Genomic DNA, 6,983 nt, shown 5'->3' on the forward strand with positions numbered 1-6,983 from the left:
ACACAAGTGTTTCCTTGGGGTCACAGCAGCTGACCGAGGCACAGGATTCGACAGAGGCCGCAACTGTTGGCGTGCATCACGATTAATATGATCAGCCATTAATTAAGATAAATTTAGTATTTATTAAAAGGAACATAATCTGAGTATGAAACGAATAAATTAAGTAAAAATAAGTACATATTTAACCTTTAATGCAGGGAAACTGCATTGACTGTGAGTTTTAGTAAAGGAGAGGCAAAGCGAACACAACTAAGCTTGGCCAATTGCAGATTTGCAAATATAATTATTTTTTCTAAACTTTACGTTCGGATCGTTATGGCCGTTTGGGTGCTCTCAAGACTAGTTCCGACAATCCGTTATGCTCGGATTGGCATTCAAAACATAGTGCAAGGGACTGTTTACCATCTATAATGACTTGAAAATCAAAAGTTCTGCTGTTTCACAGTAGATTTGACTAAGTGCTCGATTTTATTTGCATTGTGAAAAGCATTAAAAACCAAATTGAGTAAGTAATTAGGCAGTCCATAAGTTTGCAACAGCACACTAATATAAAGAATTAAATCAATGGCCTTTCTTTTTTATCAGGAAAGTCACAAGAACAGTTGAACAAAGAGGAGGAAAGAAAACATTTTTACCATTCAACCAAGCTCCTATTCCCTCAAAAACATAATCAGAAGAATCTCTCCGCACCCAAAAGAATCCGAAGATTCCGCAAGTCGAAGAGTGAAAATAGGCGGTGGACACCTTGGATTCGTCTGCTTTGTGGATGCGTTTCAAGGAATCACGGAATCGTCTAGTTCCCTGCACCCGCATATAACCCACGAGTCTTTCAAAACTGCTCCACAAGGGTGTATTAGCGCATATACTATGCCTTCAATTAATCAAATCTTTCGCATTTTGGCCAGTAACCTCCTTTTGTGAAGCGAATTCCTCGAATTTCGTCTCTTTTATAGGATTTCAGCATTTCCATTTTTTCGACTATGCCGGCCACAAAAGGAGGAACCCACTCTTCCCTTTTATGCACAGGCTGTGATCGTATGCTGTATGCCCTGTCAAGTTCTCTTGTTTTCTAAAGCATTTGAAATAGAATCTGTCCATTTTCAATCCTAGGAGGGGTAAAGAAAACTTATTTATGCTAGCATTGATCGCAAAAGCTCTTAGATGAGGCCAAACATTAGATATATGTAGTTGCGCATGTGGATAGCAACCATTACGCAATTTACTCAATAGTGTATAGAGAGAGCATTTTTCATACTCATACTTTTCTGCTTACCACTTTGTTATTTGCTTTGTGCATGTGCTTTATAATGGCGGCTTACCTAGCGTCTGATCGAGGAAATCCCGATGCCTCATAATTTAATCTGCAAATACAATAACGCACATACAATCCACGGAATGCTAAAGGAAACTTTCTCAAATGTTGTCCGCTGAGGAATAACTCTGCTGAATTCGATAAGCATTTAAAGATTCTTCGCCTTACCCTTGCAAAGCAATGCTGAACCATTTTTGGTTCACTCTAAGCAATTAATTACAATTATCTCTAGTCCAAATTCATTCCAAAAAGTTAATTTTAAAGCTAAACTTATCCACAATTCCACTAGACACCAATATCAACGAAACGGATAATAGACATTTGAGGAAACGCTACCTTCATTCTAATTTTCAAGCACAAAGTCATAGAGAGTATGAGGAAAAGAAAGTGAACCGGTCTCTTGAGCTTAGGGAAAATCAGTTATAGACAGCCAATTAAACGCTTCAAGATTTTAAATTCCCAAGAAATCCAAAGTATTGCAAATACCTCCCGAAGGTTCTACAAGTAATTGTCCTTTGTGAACTTCCAAAACAATATTTTCGTCGACAGGATTCAAAATTACCTTTTTGCAGCTGCGCCTGAAAACTAAAAAGGTAGCACATTAAGAAAGGATTCCTGCATTGTTTTTAGTGAATTTATTGAAAGCATTTATTAATAAAACCAAACATTCATCGCCAAGATACGGGATTTTGATTGTACTTGGTGATGTTATGGAAGAAGTCGGTCTAAAGAGTCACCAGAGGAGTCAGCTAAGACCGTGATGCCAAAAAAGGTCGAAGAGCACGTAATCTTATTTAAAAATGATCAAAAAAATAAAATTCAAGTAATTAGACAGTACTAGGAATTAGTTTCCACCTCTACTTATAAACTTTAGGGAATAGTTAAGGACAATCAAGATTTTTTTCAATTTCCTTGTTTGAACTTGCCTGTCTGAATAGATCTACGAGTAGACTGAGAGGATAGTCTCGAATTAATCTGAGCCAAAACGGTTGGGACAACTACACGTGAGATTAACAATGCAATAGCTCATGTTTACTGGCTTAATGCGATTGTCTGGGCACAATGCTCAATGGGCCTGCAATTTAGTTTAACAATTAAATCTGGTCAGATCTGCATGTAGCGAGCTGTAAATTTGACAGTTCGCCGATCTGCCTCGTGGTCTACTGGCGAACTCATTTGGGTAATCTGACTTGCTATGTGCACTCCAAATATTGTTTAAGAGTGGCCCGTGAGAACAAACAACGCCAAATTTTTAAAACCATATTGATAAAAGCTGAGAAGGCACTATGGTCTAGGGTTTCGCTAAAAATCAGGTGCACTCTCGAATAATCTTAGTAGAATTTACTGCTTGGGAGCTAACCGCTTTGAAGTGCCGACTTGAATAGCGTCGAGTGTCCGACACACAAAGAATACGCTCTCTTCGTCCACAATTGTATCCATTTCAACCACTTCTTCTTTACCACTTATCATCACCAGTTTTCCTCTCACCTAAATTGACGCTTTTTCCTCCTTTTTTAGTCTTAACTTTCGACAGGAAAGTGGAACAGAAAGTTGACTTCCATCTTTCTGTCACTTGCAGGCAATGCTTGCTCCAGTAGAGATTAGGCAGCTAGTCGAAGTGGAGGTCAACAGGAGGTACATGAGTGGTTGATATTATTCTTTCTTATTCGTTGAAGAGGTATACCATTAATTGGTCCTACTTTCGTGAAGTACCCTCCCAACACTGCTATTTAATTTTTTAATGAATTACATTGGGAGGAGCTAATGCATTGACAAGTTAACACACTAATCCACGTATGCCATCATCTTGTCACTACCTACACCGATAAGGCGATATAAGGTCAAGAAGTGTCGTTACTTGGCGCATTATTGGCAGCAATTTAATCCAGTGGCTAGAATTCTTAACAAAATCGCCACTTGTGGGTTAGCAACATGAAAGTGAGATTAAATGTACTAGGTTTAAATGATTCACAACTATTAAGTTAGTAAATTACACAAATTTTTAATGCTCGGGATGTATTCTCCAGCCTTGTCTGTCTAGAGCCATGGAAAGATTGGCCTAATTACAACAACACATGCTACGCCATCCTGAATCATTCCTTTTGTAAGTTGTGACAAACTGGCATTTAGCCTAACCGGAAAATTGTCTATCCACTTTTCCCAAGGATTAAAAGAAAAGCAGGTTGTATGGAAGGCTTGATTGTAGATTCGTATTTAGATTTCCTCACTCCTCCGCACTCTATGCATGTGTGCTTTGGAAATACTTACCAACTTTGGGTTTGTCAATCGCTAACTGACTCAGATTCTTACTGGCACTGGGAGTGATTGTTACCATAAATGTTGCTTGCTTCCACTCAGCTATAACTACAAAAGATGTAGGATAAATATTTGGTAAATTCATTGGTAGCTTATAATCACTCGGGCGAAAGCTCATTGAGGTAAAAACAGCAGTTTCTTGACATTATAATTAGAACATATTGTATTCCTTAAAGAAGTCGTTTATTTTAATTTCTAAATTTACTTGAAAATTTACTGTTTCAAAGCACGTATCGGCACCAAAAAGACTGAAACAATTTTGAATGGGTGACGCATAATTTACCTTACCAGCTGCCATGGGCTTCATTGCAAGTAGATTCCCCCTGAACATCTCCGCTTGTTAATTATAAATTTCATGGACTCAAGTCACCATCCTTCATCTATGAATGTTTTTCCAATGAGTGTGTCATACGGTGTTTTGGCAGGTACACGTAAGGTCGATTATGGGACCTGTGGCTCTCCGAATAGAGAATTGGGAGAGTCCACGATGAAGTTGTACAGATTTCACTCGCGAACGCTCGTTTACCACCGAAGACGATATATTACAGCATCTCAATCTAAATGTCATAAATTCCATACATATATCCTATTTATTACCAGCCCCCTCACAATAAACTATCCTGTCCATTGCAACAGGATCAAAACTTGACCTCAAACCTTATTCTCTTTAATTGGTTTTAACTTGCGCTAATGTCAGTTGCAACAGCCCAAATTGTGGAAGTGAGGAGGATGTCATATTCACTCACAATTGGGAGAAATCACCAGAGAAAAATAAATAGTAACGATGGCTGTAGCCAGCTACGTGGCCAAGTGCGTCGCACGAACTTCTACTGGACAGATGTGGCTGTCTTCACATAACTTCCTTTTATCTCTCACTAATTCTACATCAAAATAGTTTGGATATGTGATTTTTTAAATACATATTTGATACTGTAATCAACTTGATCATTTTCTACCGCTGATGCCTATATGAAGGAGAACCAGGACTGCTCGATTTCTGTCATTTTTAAATGACCCCTATACCCACAATGTTACTTCAATTTGTTATAAGAAAGTACTACAATCAACCTTATTAGATGAGCTAATGGAGAGGAGGACTTACTGAAAAAATGCGCTGTCGTTAAACATCTTCCTCAAACACTCCAGCTACCTGCTCTCTGCTGCAGACACGACTAGACTGTAGTGGTCACTGAACAACCCAACAGATCCTACCTTTCCTCACATGAACCCTTGCCTTCAGACATCTGGCATTTTTAACTGTTTTTGTTATTTTGAGTAAATCGGTATTCCCACATACATGGTAGCGATCTAGGTATTGAGTATGTCATCAGAAATAGACAATTCAACTTTCGCAGAGACAGCAAAGACCTGACTTTTTGGCAGAAATATACTTCATGAACCGCGGACTAGCATTTACGGAGTTCTGGATTTCCTTAAATTAAATACAATTTTTGGTGACGGTAGTTGGGCAGTATTTTGAACTAATTAACTTAATGGGTACTACTGCTGGCTAGGAGAAAGAAGATCACATTTCAAAACAATTTGCACAGTTGAGTAAGGGAAATTCTCAAAGAATGTTTATTGTAATTACTTTGGTTTGCTATATGCGCTTCATAATCAGTCAACCAACCGGCACTGGAGGTAAAATTGAATGGGTAGTTTTTTTCGTGCCAGTAGCATGCTTAAAATGTTTCCTTCAGAATTTTTACTTGATTAAAGCGATTTTTGCAAATATCGAATTTGTCGAGGAGGTTCCACCATTCAGTCGAAGGAGTTACTTGCCACTTTTCGGCACGAGTTTTCCTAACCGGGATAAATTAAGAGATGCGGTACACGATGGAGCTAGTTTGTCTAAACTGGATATGTGTAAGTTGTATAATTACTTTAAGTTTAGTTTTAGTAGCCATGAAAAATTAATTTGCGAACACTAAGAGCATTACAATCCTATCGAATGGCTAACCCTTTTGACGCTTACAGCGACAGTCCTAAACGTAATTACTGTTCTCTGTCTTCAACGCAATTTCTTAAACAACTTCCTTTACACCGTTCCCATACAAGAACGGTAGCCTTGCCAGTCAAATTTAGAAAAAAGGCAGGCAAACCATAATGATAAGGCTGAGTTGGCATCTTTTGGGGTTTTATTAAGCTAAAGCGATACATATTTATGCTTGTTTAATGAGTACGGTTGTCACAGTAGGGAAAAGATTTGTGTTTCTTCGATTCCAACTTAAACCAAATACTTTTTCAAGAAAAATAATGCAAAATTAAAATTTTTTTGAGTCATTGGTGGCCATTACGTGATGGAATCTTACCGTTGACGTCCGTAGCGACGAAAAATTCGTCTTCACTCCACTGATTAGTGAGTAAGCATAAGTCGCAATCGTCTTTTAGTCTTTCAAAAAGTGTAACCTACCCATTTATCCACCCACGACACGACATGACATGCAAATAAGGTGTGATTATGAAAACAGCGAAACCCAAAATGTTTCAGGCTCATTTTAGAGGAAATCACAACCATAAAATCTCCACAAATTCAAGAAGGAAAGCTCGAGGTAACACTCACAAAATATTAATATTACGAGGACCACTGCCAACACGTAACACATTTCGCCACCAAAATAAGAACACAGTTCCGTTTGCAAAGGTTAAATGATTTATTATTAATTATACATGTAGATTTAATAATCGTAGAGCATAAATCTCGCTTGGTGACCCTGGTACCAATTACCAACACAGATTGCTTGACAGAAGATGTCAGTTTGTAGGGTTGTTGAGGTGGAGAAGTCCTAACGGCGTCTTGAAAATGTCTAGCGAAGCATAAAGTTCATAAGCGAAATTCCAACAAATCAATGAAAGGCCCATCCCACAGAAACGACACAGAAGTCGAACTCTGCATAATTAGGTAATTAAATGGTCGGATACAATGTTTGGAAGGGTTAGTGAGTTGCACTGCTAATAATTGCACTTCTACTCGAAAGTAGTAAAAGTCCTACCTGAAATAAAATAAAGCTTAGCTCACCAGTTTTACCAATAGTCAACTCCCACTGCGTTGCAGAATGACAAAATAGCCCCTGTCATGGCAACCAAGGGACGGTGTATTTTACTATGTACCCGGACTGCAATAAAGTCTCTCAACAAACGGTTTAGGAAGGAGGCGATTTTGCGCAACTCTAGACTAGTTAATGCATTAGCCCAATCAGAATTCCTTCAGGTTTTTTGGAAAGGGAAATATATTTATTTTCTAAAGAGGAAGTACAAGTGTTGATTTTATCCTTATTGTGTTGAACAACGATGCTGCTTCCGGTAGAAAGTGCAATAAACACGACCCGAATGCTCCGTATGGGAGCAATCCCTA

Source organism: Echinococcus granulosus, assembly GCF_000524195.1.
Source record: "Echinococcus granulosus chromosome Unknown EG_S00003, whole genome shotgun sequence".
Taxonomy (NCBI): domain Eukaryota; kingdom Metazoa; phylum Platyhelminthes; class Cestoda; order Cyclophyllidea; family Taeniidae; genus Echinococcus; species Echinococcus granulosus.